The sequence below is a fragment of the Natrix helvetica genome (genome assembly GCF_964273705.1).
Source record: "Natrix helvetica genome assembly, chromosome: 4".
Classification (NCBI taxonomy): Eukaryota; Metazoa; Chordata; class Lepidosauria; order Squamata; family Natricidae; genus Natrix; species Natrix helvetica.
Genome location: NC_138550.1, coordinates 8,569,734 through 8,589,173, shown reverse-complemented (window position 1 = coordinate 8,589,173; position 19,440 = coordinate 8,569,734). Strand labels below are relative to the sequence as shown.

The window sequence follows — 19,440 nt, the reverse complement described above, 5'->3', positions numbered from 1 at the left end:
AGGCTGAGGCTAGAGGAGCCTCCTGCACTTCCCTCGGTCCTGCACACGTGGTCCCATTCCCTGCCTTCCTGAGTCAACATGAAGGGGAGCGCAGCTCGCGCAGTCCCATTCCCCGAGGCTCCTCAGCGACTTTTCCCTTTTCCCTTTTTTTTTTCATGATGAGAGCGGTGAGGCTCTGCCTCCCCTGCCTCCCCTGACCGCACGTCCCTGTTTGAAGGCTTTTAGGGCTAAATGGGCATCTTAAGCCTCACAACCACTTAAGGTACCCACTTCACCTTTGGAACACACAACACACCCAAACCTCCCTGCCCTGCCAGATTTTGCAGTGCAATCTTTTTGGCCAGCAGAATTCCACACCCTTGAGTTAGGGTGGACTGGACCTATGACCACAATTGAGCCTTTCTGACACCAGTGAAAGAGGTGAGGACCTCCTACTTACTGGATCAGGGGTCAGCAACCTCAGGCTCTGGAGCCGCGTGTGGCTCTTTCATCCCTCTGCTGCAGCTCCCTGTGGCCGCTTTGGTCGGCACCACAATATTGAGAAGAGCTTCCGTTTGGGAGTAGGGGGAAACACAGCGCACCAGGAGGAGACTCTATGGTCATCTCCACAATTGATAGGGCTTTTGGTTAGGACAGGTAGAGGAAAAAGGACATTGCACTAGGAGGAGACTCTATGGTGGGGGAACCGAACCTCCAGTTGGCAGGGGAAAAAGGACACTGTTCTACGAGGAGACTCTATGGTGGGGGAACCGAACCTCCAATTGGCAGGGGGAAAAGGACACCGTGCTAGGTGGAGACTCTACGGTGGGGCAACCAGACTTCCAGTTGGCTCCAGAATTGAATGGGGGGCTTCCGGTTAGGACCTTTGTGGTTCTTTGAGTCTTTAAGGTTGCCGACCCCTCGTCTAAGCCATAATTTGCAAATGACAAAAGAGTTGCGTTGAGGAGCATCAGCCACGAGCTATAATCTCATCAAAACGATGAGATTGCACTATGACATCATGACACAACCGTCCTTTATGTATAGGCAGTCCTCAGCTTACAACCGCAGCTGAGCGCAAAATTTATGTTGCTCAACACAATGGTGCTTAAGTGAGCTTTTGCCACATTTTAACGACCTTTCTTGCCACAATGGTTAAACAAGTCGCTGCGGTGGTTAAGTTAGTAACACGGTTGTTAAGTACATCTGGTTTCCACGCTGACTTTGCTTGTCCGAAGGTCATAAAAGGGGATTGCATGATCCTGGGACCCTGTAATTGTCATAAATATGAATCAGTTGCCAAGCGTCTGAATTTTGACCAGATGACCAGGCGGATGCTATGCGAAAAACAGCCCCAAGGCATTTTTTAAAATCGGCGTTGTCACTTCAAACGGTCGCTAAATGAACTGTTTTAAGTTAAGGACTATGTGCATATGCATGCAATGTTTGCCACAAGGCCACTGTTGTGAGCAGAGGTGGCAACAAAGTATCACAACTAGGTTGCACTCTTTCCCCCTCCTCTGTGCACTACTGCAGGCCCCAAAAATTGAGTTCGCAAAATCCACTTAGGCAAAAATCAAGCGTATCATAGGTTATGGATAAGTGTGATGTATGATCTCAGGCAGTTAGTTTATGCGAAGGGAATGATTGATAAGAAGGAGTAAGGAAAGTTTTTTTTCCTGCAGCCTGTTTTCTAAGCCAGTGGTCGCCAACCCCTGATCCGTGGATCGGTGTAATTATCTGGGACAAGGCATGAAGGTAGGGGTGAAATTCAGCAGGTCCTGGAGAACCGGTAGCGGAAATTTTGAGTAGTTTGGAGAACTGGCAAATGCTACCTCTGGCTGGCCCCAGAGTGAGGTGGGAATGGAGATTTTGCAGTATCCTCCCCCTGGAGTGAGAAGGCAATGGGGATTTTGCAGTATCCTTCCCCTACCATGCCCACCAAGCCACGCCCACAGAACCGGTAAGTAAAAAAATTTTTTTGCACCACTGCATGAAAGTCACACAGCCAGCTGAGAGTTCAAACTCCCCTTTAATGCTCCAAATTTCCCCTCAAACGCTCCCAGGCAAGTCCCAGAACAAAGTATGCGCGCACACACACATACACAATGCCCACACACACAATGCACAGTAAAGGAACAGGGAAATGAGTCCACGAAGCAAGGAACAAACAATGAGTTCACGAAGCAAGGAACAAACAATGAGTCCACGAAGCAAGAAACAAACAATAAGTCTACGAAGCAAGGAACAAACAATGAGTCCACGAAGCAAGGAACAAACAATGAGTCTACGAAGGAACAAACGAGTCCACGAAGCAAGGAACAAACAATGAGTCCACGAAGGAACAAACAATGAGTTTACGAAGCAAGGAACAAATGAGTCCACGAAGAAAGGAACAAACAATGAGTCTACGAAGGAACAAACAATGAGTCCACGAAGCAAGGAACAAACAATGAGTCCACGAAGCAAGGAATAAACAATGAGTCTACGAAGGAACAAACAATGAGTCCACGAAGCAAGGAACAAACAATGAGTCCACGAAGCAAGGAACAAACAATGAGTCCACGAAGCAAGGAACAAACAATGAGTCCACGAAGCAAGGAACAAGGCACTCAGTCCACAAAATCAGGAAGAAGAAAGCAGCTCTACAAACTCCAAATGTGTGTATCGGCACACCAAACTCTACCAATTCAGCATTTGTTCCCAACAAACGCCCTTCCCCACAGAATTTCCTTAAATCTCAGTCCTCAGGTGTGCCTTATAAAGCGGGGTGGGGCGCTCTCCTCCTGAGTCCTCGGGTCAGCCTGTGCTGTTTCTGCCTTCTCTCCACCCGCTCTGCTCTGGGATCAGGAGACGGCAGTCCTTGCTCATCGCCTGAGCTCCGTTGCTCCTCATGTCCACTGCTTTCCCTCTCTCAGTCATCCTGCCCCCGTTCCTCCCTGAGGGGCCCTAGGCTGCCTCATCCCAAGCTGTCCCAATCCTGAGGGGGCCAGCTGGGCTGCCTTGGCCTGCTCCTCCCCACATTCCTCTGAAGCCAAGAATTCTGTCCCCTTGATCTCCATTGGCTCCAGCTCCTGATCGTCCTCCTCTGCAGATTCAGGCTCTGATGGGGGCATGACAACTGGGGTACCACTGGTCCACGGGAACAACCGAAGCTCCATCCGTGGGATGCAGGCACCATGCAAAGCCACGCCCCCTCCCGTCCAGGGGAAAAAACCTTTCTCCATGGAAACGGTCCCTGATGCCCAAAAGATTGGGGGCTGCTGTTTTAATCTGCTAAACATTAAAGAATTAGTCCCAAAAGGTGCTTTTTCCAGAAAGACTTTCTGGAAGTCTTTCCGAAAAACCACTTTGGGGACAACCCTGAGAATCTCCAGAAACATTGTAGAATTAGACAGCCCTGTTCTTGCCCATGCTGGCTAAGGAGGGGAGGGGAGCGGGGAGACAGACTATAAAAGTTAAAATCCACACCTCTTTTTTTAAAAATATTTTTTTATTAAACTTATTTAAACATTAAAAACAAAACACAAATTTCCACTCATTACAGCGTTACTGTATTTTGCATCCTTAATATCATTCATGTTTACATCAGCTCTGTAGAATGTAATAATATGAAATCCACACCTCTTAGAGTTGCCATGTTTGCCAAGCGCTGCTCTGGACACTGCTCCAGTCAGTGACGTGCGGTGAGGTTTATAGCTAGTGAGGCAGCAATTTTTTTAGACTTGTGGACTTCAACTCCCAGAATTCCACAGTCAGGCATGCTCAGTTGCGACCTGCCGCCCTCCGCCCTGGGATTCGGCCACGGCACCGCCTGCCAGAGCTGCACGGAATCCGGGGCGTGCTTGTCGGGCGAGGGCAGCGCAGATGGGGAGCGGACGGAGCGGAGGAAGCCTCTCCCCCCCCTCGAGTCTAGGGCAGCGAGTCATTCAATAGGAAACTTGCCTCTTGGAAGGAATGACTCGGCTTGGCTCCTGCTTTGTCTCTCCTTCCTCTTCGCTTCTCCGTTCGGTCGTTGGGCGGCAGATCGAAAGCAGGAGCCAAGCTGGGTCCATTCCTCCCAAAAGGCAAGTTTCCCATCGAATGACTCGCTGCCCTGATGATGAGAGGTTAGGCTAGACCACACTTGCCTCACCTGACTGCACGTCACCGGCTCCAGTTAAAATCAGGATATCAAAGTTATTTCCCGTGCGGGAAGCACAGAGGAAGGTTAACCAGCCCTTGGATCGCCTGCCCCCTTCACATCTCTTACTTGATCTCCAATGAAATACATGGATATGTTTGAGCACCGCACATCCTACACGTAGTCCTCAATTTACAAACTTTGATTTAGTGACCATTCGAAGTTCCAACAGCATGGAAAAAACAGGATTTATGGCTGGGGTTTTTTTCGCACTTACAACCGCTGCGACGTTTCCATGTTCAAGCGATCAAAATTCAAAAGCTTGGCGACTGACTCATGTTTATGACGGTTGCAGGGTCCATGGGATCAGTCACCTTTTGCAACCTTCTGGCACACACATTTCAACGGGGAAGCCACTTTACAATCAGGTTACTAAGTTAACAACTGCACGGGATTCGTTTAACAGCAGCGGCAAGGAAGGTTGTTAAATGGGGCAAAACCCATTTAAGCAACTATCTCGCTCAGAAACCAAAACTTTGGTTTCAATTGTGGTCGTAAGTCAAGGACGACCTATAATGAAACCCACTCAAAAAGTCTCCACTATAATGATCTAAAACTGTAATTACAGAATTGGAAGAATACATCCGGGGCTCGGGGATTCAATGTTTCTTTGGTACAAAAATCCAAATAAAAGCATGTCTGACCAACCTCTACTTGAATACATCCAATCCAGGGATCAGCAACCTTAAAGATTCAAAGAGCGACAAAAGTCCTAACTGGAAGCCCTCCATTAAATTCTGGAGCCGACTGGAAGTCCGGTTTCCCCACCATAGAGTCTCCTCCTAGCGCGGCGTCCTTTTTCCTCTACCTCTCCTAACCGAAAGCCCTATCAATTGTGGAGATGACCATAGAGTCTCCTCCTGATGCGCTGTGCTTTCCCCTACTCCCAAACAGAAGCTCTTCTCAATATTGTGGTGCTGACCAAACCGGCGACAGGGAGCCGCAGCAGAGGGATGAAAGAGCCACATGCAGCTCCAGAGCCTGTGGTTGCTGACCCCTGATCTAGTAAGTAGGAGGTCCTCACCTCTTTCACTGGTGTCAGAAAGGCTTCAGTTGTGGTCGTAGGTCCAGAACTACCTGTATACATTTTTGCAGGCCTTACCTTAAGGGTGTGGAATTCTGCTGGCCAAAAAGATTGCGCTCCAAAATCTGGCAGGGCTGTGAGGTTTGGGTGTGTTGTGTGTTCAAAGGTGTGTTCAAGGGTGAAGTGGGTACCTTAAGTGGTTGCGAGGCTTAACATGCCCATTTGGCCCTTAAAAAGAACAAAAGTGGATTAAATGTGATGCCCCACCCATTCTAGAATTTGTAGGAAAAAAGGCCTTCATTATCCAGAAATCTGGCATCACCTCTTTGAACCATTTTTGTTAAAAAGCCTATCGTATTTTTCAGATTATAAGACGCTCCGAAGTATAAGACGCACCAAGCTTTTGGGGAGGAAAACAAGGGGGGGGAAATCTGCCTCTGCCTCCCAGCAATTTGCTTAGTGGAGCAAACAGCAAGTTTCACTTTCAGTTTTTCCTGTTTCAGGCTGCAGGGATTGCTATAGCCCCAGGATGGCAAACCTATGGCACGCATGCCACAGGTGGCACACAGAGCCATTTGTCAGGGCACGCGAGGCATTGCCCTGTCAGCTGGCCAGTATGCATGCCTTTTTTTCCAGCCTTTTTTAAAGCCATTTTACGCCCTCCAGAGACTTTATAGGAGCCTGGGGAGGGCAAAAAGAGCCTCTCCCCCTCAAGGCCCTCCGGAGGCTTCAAAAACATCCTTGAAGCCTCCAGAGCCAAAAAGCCACCCCTATCGGCAAACCGGAAGTTCAGGGATGGACTTCCGGTTTGTTCGTAGGGTCGGATTAAGTCCTCCAGAGGCTTCAGGGACCTTCAGGAAGCTTCCCTGAAGGCTCAGGAGGACTAAAAAGGACCCGATGAGCAAACCGGAAGTCACTTCCGGTTTGCTCGTAGAGTCGGTTTAAGCCCTCTGGTCCCTGAAGCCTCTGGAGAGCCCCAGGGGGTCAGGGGAGGCTTTTTTCACTCTCCCCAGGCTCCTATAAAGCCTCTGGAACCTGGGGAGGGCAAAAAAAGCATCCCCAAAATGGGGGAGCACCTCTCATGCGTGCATGCACACTGGGAGGGGGGGTGTCACACGCTGCATTATGGGTGCGGCACGCCCACATACGACCCCCCCCTGCGCTCCAACCCCTTATGGCACGCGAATCAAAAAAGGTTCGCCATCGCTGCTATAGCCTATTGCAGCCTCCACAAGTTCCCCCCCCCCCGCCCTTTGCTGCAACAAGGTAAATTGCTGGGAGGCAGAGCCCAAAGGGTTGGGGCCGGTGGGTTGGTGGGGCTACATTCAGTGTATAAGACGCACCCAAGTTTTCACCCTCATTTGGGGGGGGGGGAGAAGGTGCGTCTTATACTCCGAAAAATACTTTTGTGAGGTAGGCCTCACTTAATCACTGCTGCTGTTTAGCAACCATCTGGAACAGAGGTGGATTTCACATAATGTTACCACCGGTTTGTCGCACACAAAAACTGTAAGCGTGTGCATGCTCACTTTGTGCCTTCTGCCCGTGCGCTTTGCTTGCACCCGTGGCTTGCTTGCATGCGCACAGCTTAGAAAACGTGGCTAAATAGGACAGCATAGAGCAGTGAGGGTGAAAACCTCACATGCATGAACAGTCATACGGGCCGTGCTCTGGAAAAGCTAAACTTCAGTGTCTTAGTGCACATCCGACAATCAGCTGTCCGGTGTGCATGTGCAGGCTGGGTTTTAGCACTGCTGCGCATGCGAGGGGATTGTGCTCCCAAAAAGCCGAACTTCCGTATTCTGGCGCACATGTGCACCCGACAATCAGCTAGCAGGCACGCATGCGCACACCGTTTTTTGGCACTGCCATGTGGCCGAAGGACAGTTGATCGCCAGAAACCCAGAAGACAAACAGGCAAGGCCGCACATGCCGAGCAACATGGTTTCATGAACCACTTAGGGCACGGATGTCATAGGTTGGCCATCATGGACATAGAGCCAGGAAAGCTGGACCCACCCGCAAGTCGCCACTACCGGTTCGTCTGAACCGATCCGAACCAATCTGAACCGTCTGAATACCGCCACTGATCTGGAAGTATAACAGTGCTGAAAAGCTAACTTTACAACTGGTCCTCACACTTAGCACACATCTCAATTTTTTATTAGTTTAGGTTATAATAACATACAAAAAATACAAAAGGAAAAAGGAAAAATAGGGAAAGGGAAGGGGAAGGGGGAAGGAGGGGAAAAAGAAAGAAAAGACATTAACTTCAATTCCTTTTGGTGTAGTACAGGGGTGTCCAAACTTGGCAACTTTAAGACTTGTGGACTTCAACTCCCAGAATTCTGGCTGGGGAATTCTGGGAGTTGAAGTCCACAAGTCTTAAAGTTGCCAAGTTTGGACACCCCTGGTGTAGTAGAATAAGACATTAATATCAAACCTCATTTTTTTACTTTTATATAATAGTTTAAACCATTTCTATAACAGCAAATATATCTAATCACTAAACCCAAAATCGAAGTTTTGGCGTTTTTTTCCATCTCAAGCACAAAGTGGTTTCCAAGTAGAAATAAAAGTATTTCTTTCTTCTTTGATCAAAACCGTCTATTCTATTCTATTCTATTCTATTCTATTCGATTCTATTCCACTCCCTTCTCCTTTGCCTTCAGTCTTTTCCAACATCAGGAGTCATTAAAAACATATGAGCATTCAAAGTTAAAACATGACAATTAACAACAACAACTGGATAAGAGGGACCAACACTTAAATGGGAAGGAGGTGGGATCTACCAACCATCGCTATGTAGATTCTATCCGCTCCACTACCAATGAACTGGCTGTTGCTGATATTTTAATGCCCTTCTCCAGCTAAAGAAGATAAGCGGGATGAAACCTAAAGACTATTTGAATGGGAGAACGTGAAGGATTCTCACGGCATTAGACTAGCCTGAGAAGTTAAGAAAATCCCCTGGAAGAAAGAAATATTCCATATTGTCATAGAACATAGAATGATAGGGCTGGAAGGAACTTCAGAAGTCTTCCAGTCCAACTTCCTGCTCAAGTCAGGTGTTTCTTACCCAATCAAATGGTTGTCCAGCAGAGGTGGTATTCAGCAGGTTCTGGAGACCAGTTCTGGAGTACCAGTAGCAGAAATTTTGAGTAGTTCGGAGAACGGGTAAATACCACCTCTGGCTGGCCACGCCCCCATCTATTCTCTGCCTCCCGAGTCCCAGCTGATTGGGAGGGAATGGGGATTTTGCAATATCCTTTCCCTGCTACGCCACAAAGCCATGCCCACAAAGCCATGCCATGCCCACAAAGCCACACCCACAGAACCGGTAGTAAAAAAAAATTAATCCCACCACTGTTATCCAGCCTACTTTTCAAAACCTCCAGTGATACCGCACCCATAACTCCAGGAGGCAAGCTATTCTACTGATTAATTGTTCTCACTGTCAAAACATTTACCCTTATTTCTAGGTGGTATCTCTCTTTGACCAAGCTTCCACTCATTACTTCTTTTCCTGACTTCTGATGCCCTCGAGAATAACAGATGGAAGGGGCCTTGGCGGTTTTCTAGTCCAACGCCCTGCTTAGGCAGGAAACCCTACACCACTTCAGACAAACATCTTCTTAAAAACTTCCAGTGTTGGAGCATTTACAACTTCTGGAGGCAAGCTGTTCCACTGATTAATTGTTCCCACTTAGGAAATTTCTCCTTAGTTCTAAGTTGCTTCTCTCCTTGATTAGTTTCCATCTATTGTTTCTTATCCTGCTTCAGATGCTTTGAAGAACAAGTCGACTGTTGCCATCTCACCCCCTAGTCCTTCTTTTCATTAAACTAAACATACCCAATTCCGACAACTGACCTTTGTATGTTTTATCCTCCAGTCCCCTAATCATCTTTGTTGCTCTTCTCTGCACTTTTTCTAAAGTTTCAACTTTTTTTTTTTTAAATAATGGCGAGAAGTCAATCTCCTTTTCTTTGTAACAACCTGTCAAGGACTGGCTGACAGTTATGAACAGCTTGCCTTTCGGAAGTTGTAGGAGCTTCATCACTTGAGATTTTCAAGAAAAGATTGCATTGCCATTTGTCAGAAATGGTGTAGGGTCTCCTGCTTGGGCGGGGGGTTGGACTAGAAGGCCTCTAAGGTCCCTTCCAACTCTTTTTTTAATTTATTTTTTTATTTTCAAACATACAAAATATACAAAAACAAAACTTAGACATAAACTACATTTACATTGGAACTTCGTGTTCCTTCTTTTAGCAATTTCAAATTGGTACAATTCTCCTTATGTTATTTCCCCTTCTAATATATTTCGTTTGAGTTTCACCATTTTTAACCCTCTTATTTTACTTATCTATCTGATATACTGGGTAATAAGTTTAAACTCTCTTGTGTACATATATACATGGTAATCCTCCTTAACTTCTACTTTGGGGGTTTATTGTTTCTTTCATTGACCCTTGTTTCTTTCCTCCAATAGTTCCCAAAAAACGCTTTTTCTACTGTCCCTTCCAACGCTGTTGATCTGATATGTCTCCCTGATTCTTCTCTTTGATAGACTAGATATACCTAGTTCCCTCAACTGTTCATCATACAATTTAATCTCCAGACTACCATCCTTATTGTTCATGAAGTCACAAGAACTTCACTTCAACTGGAAAGAGACTTCACTTACTCTTGAAGTACCTCTTCTCAAACCTGTATTTTGAGAACTTCAGCAAAACACCAAGTAGAGAGAGAGAAAATGATTTCCTGGGCAAACCCTCACAATACTTCAGCCAAAAGGGCTCATTTAATTAATTGCCTTGAGAACTTGCCAGATTGGAAAAGCAGGGTGTAAATCAAATTAGCAAACAAACAGATAATAACTCAAACGGGTGGGTCAAACAGGACATGCCTCCTTAAATGGAAATAATCTCAAAATCAGGGGGAAATACTAAGGCCAGTCTGCATGGAAACTGCATGAACATAATATCTGTTTGGCTTAAAGTCATGCTATGTGCAGAAGCTGTGGCTGGCAAATCATTGGACCTAATAGACACTCCTTCAAAGAAATAAGAAAAATTGCACGTCAGCTGTAAATCTTGCCTGTTTTTCCTTGAGTTATGTGTGTGTGTGTGTTGTGTTGTGTTGCGTTTTAGTCTTGGCTTAGTATAATTAAACTAAAATAAGTACAAAAATTGTTCACATAGAGAACATATGTTTCCGGAGAAAACCCTTATCTCTAGGAAGGAAAAATATGCTGTTGTACCTCATTAAAAACACATTTAAAACAAGCATTCCCAAATAAGCCAAAAATTTCTAGACATATTCCAATTTAAGAATCCAAAGCCTCAGCCTCAGCCAAGGTCAAAGAAACCGCATAATTTAATGTGAGCGGCAAGAGCATGAATTAGACAATTGTTTCAAATTGTCTTGTCTGAAAAATTGCCAGTTAGTCATCTTGGTCTAATAACATTCGTTGCAATGTTGCGGTATTGTGCTGGCCTACTTTACAGGGCTATTGGAGAAGAGCAAATTCCAGAGATACTACCAAATAGCAAGCAATCAGCTGACAAGATGATAGACATCTGGCGAGAGGTGCCTTATTTTGTGCCAGTTTTTAAAAGCATGAAAGCATGCTTGTTCATAAGTTAGCAATCATAAGAAGCATTCCTAATTTTAATGCCACACTTTTTAATTTCACTTCTGGTGTACCTACTAAGTCTTGCTAGGTGAATTACTGGACATGCACAGAACAACGTAGCTTTCTCATAGAGAGAAGGAGGGTAACCAAGAGCAAAATCCAGATTTTGCCTGCAAAAGTTTCCCCACTGAATACGTGTCCTGCCTAAAAGACAATAAAAGAATATTAGAGAGAGACAAACTTTGATCTTACAGAAGTAGCTTCTTAAATTCCTTAGCAAATCCAAAGAACAATAAGGAAAAAAGAGCAAATTCCTACAAATCAGGTCCCTGAACTTTAGGTAAGTGGAAAGAGAAGGACGTTAGCCAAGATGAAATACGTCTCTGCAGATTTCTCCGCTCCAATACCGTCTAAACATCTCAGCCTCCAGAATTCCCAGCCCTGCTAATGAGGAATTCTGGGAATGCTTGCCTTAATCAGATGGGGGAGGCTAAAGGCTGTGTTATGAGATCAACTGCTTTTAACTTTGGCAGCCATATGTAGGGACAATTCAAGATGTATACGGAATCTAAGTTCAGACAAGCAGGAAAAAGCACAGGTAGTTCTCAACTTACAAACATTTTTTTTAGTGACTGTTCGTGTAACGTAGGATAATAGAGTTGGAAAGGAACTTAGAGGTCTTCTAGTCCAGCCCACTGCTCAAGCAGGAGACTCTATACAGTTTCAGACAAATGGTTGTCTCATGTCTTCTTAAAAGCCTCCAGTGATGGAGGAGCATCACAATTTCTGAAGGCTAGCTGAAGACTCTCACCGTTAGGAAATTTCTCCTTATCCCTAGGTGGCTCTTCTCCTTGATAAGTTTCCATCCATCATTTCTCATCTTGCTTTGGAAGATAATCTGATGCTCCCTCATCTTTGTGACACTCTCTCAAATATTGGAACACTGCTATCCTGTCATCCCTAGTCCTTCTTTTCATTAGACTACATATACCTAATTCCTGCAACCATTCTTCATATGTTTTGCCTCTAGCTCTCTAATCATACTTGTTCCCCTCTCTGCTCTCTTTCCAGAGTCTCCACATCTTTTTTAAACTGTGGTGACCAGAACCGAATGCAGTAGTCCAATGTGTGGGTTTACTATAGCTTTATAATGCAATTACGTGATCTTCATTCTATCCCTCTGTCTTGGCATTTTTTGGTTGCTGCCAAAACGTTTGTTCAAAAGTTTGTTCAAAGTTACATCAATTGAAAAAAATGACATGATCATTTTTCACACCATTGCAGCATCTATATCTATATCATCTAGATATCTTCATCATTGTCATCCCTTTCATCTATATCTTTATATATCCATCCATCCATCCATCCATATCTATCTATCATGTATCTATCTATCTATCTATCTATCATCTATCTATCTATCTATCTATCTATCTATCTATCTATCTATCTATCTAGCTAGCTAGCTAGCTAGCTAGCTAGCTAGCTAGCTATCATCTTATTTATCCTATCTGTCTACATTATATCTATCTCTATCTATCTATCCATCTATCTATCATCTATCATCTATCAAACTATCTATCATCTATCTATCATCTATCTATCTATCTATCTATCTATCTATCTATCTATCTATCATCTATCTATCTATCTACAATCTATCTATCTACATTATATCGATCATCAATCTATCTATCTATCTATCTATCTATCTATCTATCTATCTATCTATCTATATGTTATATCTATCTATTTATGTTATATCTCTATCTATCTATCTATCTATCTATCTATCTATCATCTATCTTATTTATCCTATCTATCTACATTATATCGATCATCTGTCTGTCTGTCTGTCTGTCTGTCTGTCTGTCTGTCTATCATCTATCTATCTATCTATCTATCTATCTATCTATCATCTATCTATCTATCTATCTATCTATCTATCTATCTATCTATCATCTATCTATCATGTATCTATCTATCCACCCACCCATCCAGATCACCAAAAGGAACTCTGGGCGGTACACAACTATGAGATAAAACAACTTTGTTGTTGTTTCTAGTCATTTTCACCCTGTTAATTTCAGTCCAACCTACTGAAAATTTTTGAAGTGCCCTTTCTGTTTTCTAGAGCATTAGCTGTGCCACCAAATTTGACTCCGTCTAGTTCCTTGGATTCGTTGGCCTCCTTTCATTGATACCACCAAGTAGCCGCCTTTCCAATGACCGAATATGGCCACTTCGGGAAAAGCGAAGTTTGTTTCAGCCAGAAGTCTCACCGGCAACCATCACCGGTAGCGGCCGAAAGGAAGGACCGCCTTCGATCGGGGTATTTTGCCCTCAAATGCAACCCCTGGAAATTCCTCCTTGTTGGCGGCTTCCAGCTGCTTTTTCAATGCAAAGGGGGATCTTCCAGGGGGAAGTCTCAGGGCGCCGAGAGGCTTCAATGCAAAACCCAGACAGGGGTAGATGGGTGGGGGGTGTTTTGCAGTTGTGGTTCAGGCTGCGGGGGCGGGCGCGGGAGAGACTCTTTTCATAGCGGTTGGACCCTACCTCCCATTATCCCTGATCACTGGCCATATCGTCCACGGGATGGGACTTTCCAGGGCCTCAGCTGCGGGGTGGGGGTGGGGGCGCCGATCCCCACTGCCCACCCTGCTCTCTCTCTCTTTCTGTGTGTGTGTGTGTGTGTGTGTGTGTGTCCCTCCTTCACTCTCCCTCCCTCTCTCCCTTCTCTTTCATCTTCCCTCCCGCTCCCCCTCTCTGCCTCCCTCTCCCTCTTTTTCTCCCTCTCTCCCTCCCTCTCCCTTGTTTCACCCTCCCTCCCTTTCCCTCTCACTTATTTCACCCTCCCTCCCTCTCCCTCTCTTTCATCCTCCCTCTCTCACCCTCCCTCCCTCTCCCTTGTTTCACCCTCCCTCCCTCTCTTTCCCTCTCACTTATTTCACCCTCCTTCCCTCTCCCTCTCTCTTTCACCCTCCCTCTCTCACCCTCCCTCTCTCCTTCCCTCTCACCCCCTCTCTCCCTCTCCCTACTTTCATCATCCCTCTCTCTCCCTCTCTCTTTCACCCTCCCTCTCACCCTCCCTATCCCTCTCTCTTTCTCTCCTTCGCCACTTACCTCCGCCGCAGCTTTTAAGGGCGCCGAAAGTTTTCTGGGCTTCTCAAAGCAAAGTTTGGTCTGGGTTGAAAAGTGACGATAACAACGAATCAGGCAGGTGGGCGCGGAAAGCCCATCTCGCGCGGGGTTTCCCCGCACTGCCGATCCCGGCTGCCCCCTCCCCAAAATAAATTTACAAAAAAATCAGAAGGGTTTTTTCCGGAGGGGGTTTTCCCCCAGGAGCGCAGGGGGAGCCCCTTCCCCACGCGCGAGGGAGTCCGCGGGGGGTGGGCGAGCGCCTTTCTCCCGCGGGGGGGGGTCTTCTTTTTTCTGGGCGGGTGGGAGGGAGGGAAGGAGGGGAGCCGCGGAGGAAGAGCAGGAGGAGGTAAGAAGGGAACGCGATCGGCGGAGGTGCGAACTGGGAGCTCCGCCGCGCTCCTTCTGCGAGCTCCGGGCTGAGCCCCGCTTGCCAAGGGGAGGGGGGCGGAGGCGCTGGGCAGGCGGAGGAAAAGTTGGGGACGGCTCGGCAGCCGGCAGCCTGGCGCAGGCGCCTTGTGACCTAACCCAGCCTTTTTGTCACGGTTTTCCTCCCCCCTTCTCTCCTCCCCATCTGGGTGCACCACCCGCCCCTCCCTCCCTCCCTCCCTGCGCATCCCGAGGCGGATTCGGAGTCGCCGCTTGTCTCTGGTCCCCAAAACTAATCCATGCGTGCCGGGGGTGGCAGCATGAAAGGAATGGAGGAAAAGACTCTGGTCCCTGGCTCAAAGGCCACGGAAAGCCCCCCCCCTCCCCGACCACTTTCTCCGACTTTCTCCTCTCCCTCCCTCCCTCCATCCCAGCCCTCCGCCGCTTAGCTTTCCCCAGCCTGCTTCACCTCCCGCCGCTCCATGGACAGCCTGAGCTGCCTTAAAAGAGCGCGCGACGTTTGGGGAGGCTTCCCTGCTCCGTCTCGACCCCAGGAGGGTTGCCGTAGGGAGGGATGAGAGAGAGGGAGGGAGGGAGAGGAATAGAGAGAAGGACAGAGGGAGGGAGGGAATGAGAGGGAGGGAGGGGGGAGAAAGGAAAAGAGAAGGACGGAGAGGGAGAGAGTGAATGAGTGAGAGAGATGGGGGAGGGAGGGAGAGAAGGACAGAGGGAGGGAAGGAATGAGAGGGAGGGAGGGAGGGAGGGAGGGAGAAAGCAAAAGAGAAGGACAGGGAGAGGGAAGGAGTGAATGAGGGAGAGAGAGAAGGGAAAGAAGGACAGTGACAGGGAGGGCGGGAAAGAAAGGAAAGGTGAGAAGGACAGTGGGGGAGTGAATGAGAGAGGGAGGGAGGGAGAGAGGTGGTCGTAAGTAGCCTCTTGCTGTCTGTTTCTGTTTTAAGGATTGTTGAAGGGGACATTCAACCAGGAGCAGCGGTGGGGGGGGGGCGGGTGTTGAGGAGGGAAAGGAATGAATGATGCTTGGAATGCCATTCGGGTCTCCTTCCTTTCCCAAGGAGGGCATCAGGGTCCCCAGCCTCGCAGCGGGTTTGCTGGGAAATAAGTCCCATGGAAACGGTGGGGGGGGAATAAACTGGCCCTGGGAGTGGGGAGCACCACTAATGGAAAGACACGCGCTCTTGATCAACGATTAGGTGAATGGATCAACTGCCTGGCTGGGGAAATAGAGGAGGAGGGAGGAAGAGAGAAAAGGACAGGAAAAGAGAGGGATGGAGGGAGGGAGACGAGAGAAAAGGAAAGGTGGAAAGATTTAATATTACTGAAAAAAAGGAACAGTGGACAGAGCTGGCTGAGAAAGGACTCCATCATATTTTTCAGAGGTGACATTGATTGCCATAAAGAGGCATGCCGGGTTTTTTCTTATGGTACGCATATATTTATTGCCTGTTTTGCAATGGGAAGTTTCTTGGAGCAGGTCATTGAACTAATCTAACTCCAGAAACATTGGAATGACTCCATTTTGCTCCAGAAGTGAAAGAAGATGTGGAAAAAGCAAGGTTCTACATTTAGGCAAGAAAAATGCACAGGTACAGTGTAGGTGGTGCCTTGCTCAGTAGTAGTAACGGTGAAAGGGATCTTGGAGTCCTAGTGGACAACCATTTAAATAGGAGGCAGCCGTGTGCAGCAGCTGCCAAAAAAGCCAACACAGTTCTAGGCTGCATCAACAGAGAGATAGAATCAAGATCACGTGAAGGGTTAATACCACTTTATAAGGCCTTGGTAAGGCCACACTTGGAATACTGCATTCAGTTTTGGTCACCACGATGTAGAAAAGATGTGGAGACTTTAGAAAGAGTGCAGAGAAGAGCAACAAAGAGGATTAGGGAACTGGAGACTAAAACATATGAAGAACGGTTGCAGGAACTGGGTATGTCTAGTTGAATGAAAAGAAGGACTAGGGGAGACATGATAGCAGTCTTCCAATATCTCAGGGGTTGCCACAAAGAAGAGGAAGTCAAGCTATTCTCCAAAGCACCTGAAAGCAGAAGCAATGGGTAGAAACTAATCAAGGAGAGAAGCAACCTAGAACTAAGTTAGAACAATTAACCAGTGGAACAACTTGCCTCCAGAAGTTGTGAATGCTCCAACACTGGAAGTTTTTAAGAAGAGGTTGGACAACCATTTGTCTGAAATGGTATAGGATGTCTTGCCTGAGCAGAGGGTTGGACTAGAAGACCTCCAAGGTCCCTTCCAACTGTGTTGTTCTATTCTATTGTATTGTATTGTATTCTAAAGTGGTTTCCAAAGATCCAGATAAAACCTGGAACTCAAGTAAGACTTCAAATGATTTTTTTTGCACACAGAACTTTGACAGCCAAACCAAGTCAAAGTATTGGCACAAAATCCCATCTTTGCCACCTGGAACGGAATGTGGCTATGACGAAGGTTTTAAAAATCCCATGGTTAGCTAACGTCTATTGTAGGAAATGAACATGCCAGAGATTGCCAGGTTCCGGGGGTACCAGCTGCAGCACGTTGAATCACCAAGATAGCAGAGAAATCTAACTTGCCAAATGTAGGCATAACATTTGGCTCAGCACAGCAAAATGTCAAAATCGCAATTTTTCACTTCTGTTGTAACTCGAACGGTTGCTGAAACAAATGGTTGTATGTTGAACGCTACCTGTTTAAGAACTGAGCACTGAGTACATATTGCTCAGTGGTGAAATTCTTTTTTTTTTTACTACTGGTTCTGTGGGCATGGCTTAGTGGCTTGGTGGGCGAGGCTTGATGGGCATGGCAGGGGAAGGATACCGCAAAATCTCCATTCCCACCCCACTCCGGGGCCAGCCAGAGGTGACATTTGCTGGTTCTCCGAACTACTCAAAATTTCTGCTACTGGTTTTCGAGAACCTGTCAGAACCTGCTGAATTTCACCCCTGATATTGCTCCATCTCACTGGCCTCTGAATACCCAGAGCAATATTTGCTAAGCAAACACCTTCTTGGTGTTATAAATTGCAGGGCCCATAAATGCCAAACAATAAAAACCATTCTGAAAGGGAATTATTGGATGATAATATTGGATGATATGAGCCATGGTGGCGCAGTGGTTAGAGTGCAGTACTGCAGGCCACTTCTGCTGACTGCCAGCTGCCTGCAATTTGGCAGTTTGAATCTCACCAGGCTCCAGGTTAGCCTTCCATCCTTCTGATGTCGGTAAAGTGAGGACCCAAATTGTTGGGAGCAATAGGCTGACTCTGTAAACCTCTTAGAGAGGGCTGTAAAGCACTATAAAGCGGTATATAAGTGCTATTGCTATTGCTCAGAATGGAGAAATTGACTGAAAGATTATATAGTCTGAGATCAGAAAATTCAAGTCTCTGGAGAAAAACTATTTATGTGATTGCTAGGTGTCAAATATGACTCAACAGCACATAATTGAGAGTCAAATTAGTCTAGTGGTAAAGGCACCAGGCTAGAAACCAGGAGACTGTGAGCTCTAGTCCTGCCTTAGTCATGAAAACCAGCTGGTAACTTTTGGCCGATCACCAGGAGATGGCGAATTCTAGTTCCACCCTAGGCATGAAAGCTGGCTGGGTGACTTTGAGCCAATCACTAGGAGACTGTGAGTTCTAGTCCTGCCTTAGGCATAAATGTCAGCTGGGTGACTTTGGGCCAGTTATTCTCTCTCTGCCCAACCTACCTCACAGAGTTGTTGTTGCAAGGAAAACAGAAGAAGGAAATAGGTCTGTCTGCTGTTTTGAGTTATCTGTAAAAATAATAAAGGCAGGATACCAACAAACAAAATCAATTAATTAATCAATCAATACAACAAAAGGATTTCTGTACATGGCCCCCAAATCTTTATTGTAGATATCCTGTTCTAAAAAACAGTATGTTTTCCTACTATTTACTGTTGAAAACACGTAAAGACTGAAAGTTTTCCCAGTACTTGAGATTGGAAACACACAAAAGACTGAAAAAATAAGCTAGACTTAAAGTGTTTTTGTTGAATACTGTAAACACACACCCCAAACAATAATAACAAATACAAATCACATTGCTATATCCACTGCAGCCTTTGACTTCCTAAAATATGAATTCTACTACCAGCTGCCCATCAAAAACGTATCTGACTTCTAATAAATGCTTGTTTATACAATCCATGTTTATATCATTTTGGTTATTTAATCATTAACTCTGAATTGGTCCCACTTACTTATTTAAGCATTTTAATCTGCAGATCTGTAAATTCATTGAAAGCAGAAATGGTTTGAAATCACTGCATCAAAGATAGCAGAACAATCATTAAAAGCTAATGTCCCATAAAATGGAGTTAAAATACTGTTGGAAGAAATGTCCTTCTGGGTTCAAGTGGGGAAAAAGACACTGGAGACATGGAGGCTGCTTGGAAAGATGGTTTTAATGGTGGACAGGACCACATGGCTTGAGTCCTGAACAGAAAAGGTGATCACATGCTTCAATGTTGGTGGAGAAGAAGAGAAGGGAAGAGAAGGGCTGAAGAAGGGCTTGCAGGGATTTTTATAATCTGTTCGGCCCCACCTATCTGTTTCCTGTTCCTGTGTAAGAAATGTATTCTGATTGGTTGCCAGACTCCCATGGGCCCGTGCAAGGGCAACCCTCTAGGCTGTTTTGAATTCAGGTTTGATTGAGTTCAGATGCCATGTGGTCAGTTGAATGAAGGCTTATATTATCCTGCCTTATCCCATCACTCTGGAGTTGAAGAGGAGAACTCTTTATTATGTAAAGTGGACTAGCTTGGTCCTCTTAATGGCCCATTGACAAAGTGGGGATGGGCAGGAAGCTGCAGGAATTTAGTTTTTTAAAATGTGTTTCTCCCTTTTTCACATCCAGGAAAATATAATATTCTGCCTTATCAATATTTCCTAGATATTTCATTTTCCTGGGAGAGGGCTAGGTGATAACTTCCTACAATACAACGCACACATATTTTACATATAAATTGAAAAGTTGGCTCAATCAATCCCATACTTCTCCAAGAATTTACCGGGAATCTATTCCCACAAAATCTACTTTTAAACATTATTTTTAAAGCGGATTACTTCAGAT

General features: G+C 45.9%; 1 protein-coding gene across 3 annotated transcripts in view; it reads right to left on the bottom strand.

Moving 5' to 3' along the window:
* PRSS23 (serine protease 23) overlaps positions 1-14,700 on the bottom strand; it is a 29,819-nt gene extending 15,119 nt beyond the window's left edge. Inside the window, exons 1-2 of one of the 3 annotated variants that reach the window (XM_081950005.1) lie at positions 13,946-14,700; positions 10,894-11,026 (exon numbers count right to left, since the gene is read on the bottom strand). The gene's annotated coding sequence lies outside the window, so the exon portion shown is untranslated. The remainder of the gene's footprint in view (positions 1-10,893; positions 11,027-13,945) is intronic. The other 2 variants (XM_081950006.1, XM_081950004.1) reach the window with 2 other exon arrangements.
* Between the last annotated feature and the right edge of the window lie 4,740 nt (positions 14,701-19,440).